At 43.8% G+C, this 3,729-nt stretch overlaps 1 pseudogene; it reads left to right on the forward strand.

The window, feature by feature from the left end:
• The first annotated feature begins 528 nt into the window (after positions 1–528).
• LOC124075371 (glycine cleavage system H protein, mitochondrial-like) lies at positions 529–2,417 on the forward strand (annotated as a pseudogene).
• Positions 2,418–3,729: the final 1,312 nt, after the last annotated feature.

Here is a 3,729-nt window from a genome sequence, read left to right on the forward strand (position 1 = left end):
ACTTTGGAGTTCTCAGCGGGGATTCCTGGGGAGTTCTCGGGTTGGTTGGGGAAGTTCCGGAGGAGGGATTTCCGGTTGTTGTTGGTGTTTCCTGGGAGTGCCGCGTGGGTGGTGTTCGCGGGAGTTCAGGCAATAAAGGAGTTCCTGTTTTGAACCTACAAGTGCCTCTTGGTGGTTCGGTTATTTTGTGCCCAGCCAGACTGCGGCATGTGACCATGTACCCCATGGGTGGATGATATAGCAAATGGCCAAGGCCCCATAATTGGAGGTAGCTCAGATGGCAATCATTACTAGCCATTTGCCATCCATTGATGACAGTGAGGAATGGAAAACACTTCACTTCTCAAAACTTCAACAGTTCCTGAGATGGGTCACATATGTAGCAGAAGGATGACATGCCAGAATTCACACCTTCATCCCTTCACCCATACAAGAAGGCCAAGCTCCAACACCAGAGTCAGCCTGTTACACTGATGGATCAGCAAAAGAAACCCCCAAGAGCCGAGGGCTGTGGCCCATCATCCAGTGATGGAGACTCTGCAGATTGAAAAAGGAAAGGACTCAGCAACCAATGGGCTGAACTACAAGTGGGATGGGTGGCTATTGCTCACAAAGTGCCTGTCTTCACAGACGTTGGGCTGTATTCAGAGGACTTCTAATGCCTCAATGGCAACAGAAACAGTGGATAATGAATGGCAGGTCTCCATGGGGGAGAAAACAGCTATGGGAAAATTTTTGGCCTTGTGTCAAAACCAAAGTTTTCACAATGTTCCATGTGACTGTTCATTGCCCTCTCCAGTTTTCCAGAAAATGATGAGGCTGACCAACTGGCAAAGATACAATGGCTAAAAAAATCACAAACATAAGAAATTGCTACTTGGTCACATTGTATTGTAAGAGTAAAAGAAATTGAAGTTAAAGTGTAGAAAGACCGGGTATTGTAAAGTTTCTAAGCTGCAAAGCCTGAGTTAAAATATAAAAGACCAGGTATTGTTAAGTTCCTATGCTACACCCAAAACCTGAAATTCCTGTAGCTGTTAGGACAATTCCCAGGACTGCCCAGTAGATATTCCCCCTGACCATTTAGTTGTTTAATAACCTAGAACCCTGTGCAGCTTGGCACGTAGGCATCTCAGGGCCCAAACCAATCAGTTTGAATGTACCCCCCTTCTTAGGATTGACCTATCACTCCCGCCCGACCTGTTCCCGCCAATGAATGTACTAATCATGTTTAAGAATTGTTGTTTGATTTTCCCGCGCCTCATGATGATTTGCTCTGATGTATGCAAAGCCCCCGCCCTCCCCAAAAAGTGTACTTAAGCACTGCTCAACCCCTGCTCGGGGCTCTTGGCCGCTCTCCCTTCTTGAGTGAGCCTGGAGCCCCCGTGCGCTGGATTGGATCCTCAATAAATCCCCTTTTGCTGTTGCATGAGCCGGTCTCTTGGTGGTCTCTTCCTCCAACGTTCGCCGGACCCTTACAGTATTAATAAGCATATAGAACAAAAGAGTATGTGGGCAGGTGTGACACCCTGGGTGACACCCATAAAGATGCCTGATGTTGCTGCTGCGTGCCAGAACTGTCTTGCCTGCTCTTAGTCCTACTCTTGATGCCTGGATGCCACCAAGGGCCATATCACTGCCTCTTCAGTGATGGCAAATAGACATCATTGGCCTTCTCCCATTATCAGAAGGGACCAAATATACGTTGACTTGTGTGGACACAGTTGCAGCCTTGATGCAAGCCTACCCCAGCCAAAAAGCCAATAAGAAACCAGCTATTTAAGGAACCAATCTGGCTGAGTGGCATACATGGCACACCACAGGCAATTGAGAGTGACCAAGGGACCCATTTCACAGGCCATGACATACAACAGTGGGCTCAAGACTAGGATATTATGGATTTCCCACCTGCCATACAATCCAAGAGGAGCTGGATTGATTGAAAGCCAAGAACGGGGCCTTTTGGACACTCCTGAGTTAGAGACTGGCTCCAGTTCAACTTCCACCAAGAAGCCATTCCTGACCCTTTGCGTAAATTCACAGAGAAACATGAATGGATAACTACAGAAAATGGTATTGGAACAGTGGGAATCAGCAATTTTGCACAGGAAGCTCTGGGAGATGTTGTTTATTGTAGTCTGCCTGAAGTTGGAACAAAATTGAAAAAACAAGATGGAAAGTGTGAAAGCTGCCAGTGAACTCTATTCTCCTCTATCAGGAGAAGTAACTGAAATTAATGAGGCACTTGCAGAAAACCCAGGGCTTGTGAACAATCTTGTTATGAAGATGGTTGGCTGATAAAGATGACACTGAGTGACCCTTCAGAACTAGATGACCTAATGAGTGAAGAAGCATATGAGAAATATGTAAAATCTATTGAGGAGTGAAAATGGCACCCTAAATAAACTAGTGTGGAATAACTGAAGCAGTTGTCTTAAAGTAGTGGTGGATAGAAGACTTAAAAAACTACTCTTAACAATGCTACTGGAAGAAGATACCCCTTAACTTCCCAATGACTGCTGATAAACACAATATGCATCTTTTTTACAATTCCTTATGATTTTTAGAGTAGGCACTAGGCTGATATCAGAATTCATGAAATTATCTGTGGTAAAAATACTTATAAAAAAGTATGTAATTCAAGGATAATCTTGTTATAAGCCTAATATAATATTGTAACGTGCTTACATCCCATCTCTGGATCTGGGTCAATATACTTAATGATCTTCCATTTGAAAAAAACTGGACATAGAGGACAGTGTGTGTTGTACAGTGTCAGAAGAACAATACTGCCTTAATTTTATAATGTACTGCATTCACTGGTGTTATTTTTATACACTGAAACAGCAGCTTGCAACAAAATAAGAAATAAAATATTCAACTTCATTTAAAAAAAAAAAAGCAAGAACGGCCTGCAGAAACAGGTCTTAAGGCCGAGAGTAACTCCATGCAGGGCTGGGCTACTCATCTGCCTGAGGCACTGACATCTCGAAATGAGAAACCCATACATCAGTGCCTATTATCTTGCCCATGGCCACCAGCATTAAGGTTACAGATATAGGAGAACATTTTCTTTCTTTTTTTATGTCCTCATTTTTTATGAGTGTATTATTGTTGTATATATTGATGGGATTTGTGTCCCATATTTGCACATGCACATAATATAACAATATAATCTGGCCACTATCATTCCTGAGCATTTCTCCTCTCCTCCCCAGTCTCCCACCCCTTGATCCCTTTTCTCTACTGATCTCCCTTTGATTTAAAAAAAATTTTAAGTTGTTGATGGACATTTATTTATTTATATGTGGTGCTGAGAATTGAACCCAGGGCCTCACACAGGCTAGGCTGGACCCATGACCCCAGCCCCTCCCTTTGATTTTTAGGAGCTCCACCTGCACCTTTGTTTTCCTTTTTCCTCTCTAGCTTCCGTGTATGAGAGAAAATGTGTACCACCCTTAACCTTCTGAGTTTGACTTATTTTGCTTATCATGGTGGTCTCTAGTTCTGTCCATTTAAGGAGAACATTTTCGTAAACTAGCCTGTGGTACAAGTAACAACTTACTGTTGCCTGCTCCTCAAGGGAGACAAGGAGCTTTAGGTGGCCAGGGACTACAAGCCCCCAGTGGTTTGCCTTACTGACCCCTTGTGGGGAGGGAGGATGTCTAAATTTACAAGTAAAGCCTACTCTGTTGGGAACCTGGCCTCCACAAGTACAGGTGATGTTAC

The sequence above is a fragment of the Marmota monax genome, unplaced genomic scaffold (assembly GCF_021218885.2).
Source record: "Marmota monax isolate L192 unplaced genomic scaffold, Marmota_monax_Labrador192_F-V1.1 WCK01_AAM20220418_F8-fsc00008, whole genome shotgun sequence".
NCBI lineage: Eukaryota > Metazoa > Chordata > Mammalia > Rodentia > Sciuridae > Marmota > Marmota monax.